We start from the raw sequence: 659 nt of genomic DNA on the forward strand, positions 1-659 counted from the left end.
TCCTGCTGCACCGGCATAAAAAATCCAGCCTTTTCTTTGTATTCAACCCTTTGAGTCCTTCAGCCTTGTTGATTTATCTCTAATTGTGTCTCTTTCTCCTTTTGACTTAGAATACCTTTCTATAAATCTGTTTTATCCATCTATTTATTTTAAACTGCACCTAGGAAACAATTTCCCCCCCCCAACGTGACCTTAGTAGTCTTACAATACACCCACTACTCGCAAAGCTAATCCACCATCACCTCTGGTGTTGGCCTGGTGGCCGGCAAGGAGAGCAGCTCCTCTATTGTACCCAGCACTGCTCAGCCGCAGGGCAGGCGTGGTTCAGAGTCTGCTCTCACCTGCACGGCAAGGCAAGGCAAGGCATCCGGAGGTGGGTGGCGGAGGTGTGGGGCGGCAGGTGCAACCCAGACTGGCAGCCACAGCACCGATGCCAGCCCGGGAACCAGGCAGGTGGCTGAGCCTCTACGGACGCCGCGCGCGTTTCAGTCAGCCTGGCGGGATTTTGGGAGAAGACGGCGCTGAGATCTTCGGAAATCGATCCGTCGCCGTTACGGTGCTGCGGGTGTTTGACCCGCGAAGAGCAGGGAGGTCACACAGAGACAGACTCCTCACTTCTGACAGCCTTCCCCACCCAGCCCTCCCGAGGCGCGGGCGCC

The sequence above is a fragment of the Corvus brachyrhynchos genome, unplaced genomic scaffold (genome assembly GCF_000691975.1).
Source record: "Corvus brachyrhynchos isolate BGI_N302 unplaced genomic scaffold, ASM69197v1 scaffold17, whole genome shotgun sequence".
Classification (NCBI taxonomy): Eukaryota; Metazoa; Chordata; class Aves; order Passeriformes; family Corvidae; genus Corvus; species Corvus brachyrhynchos.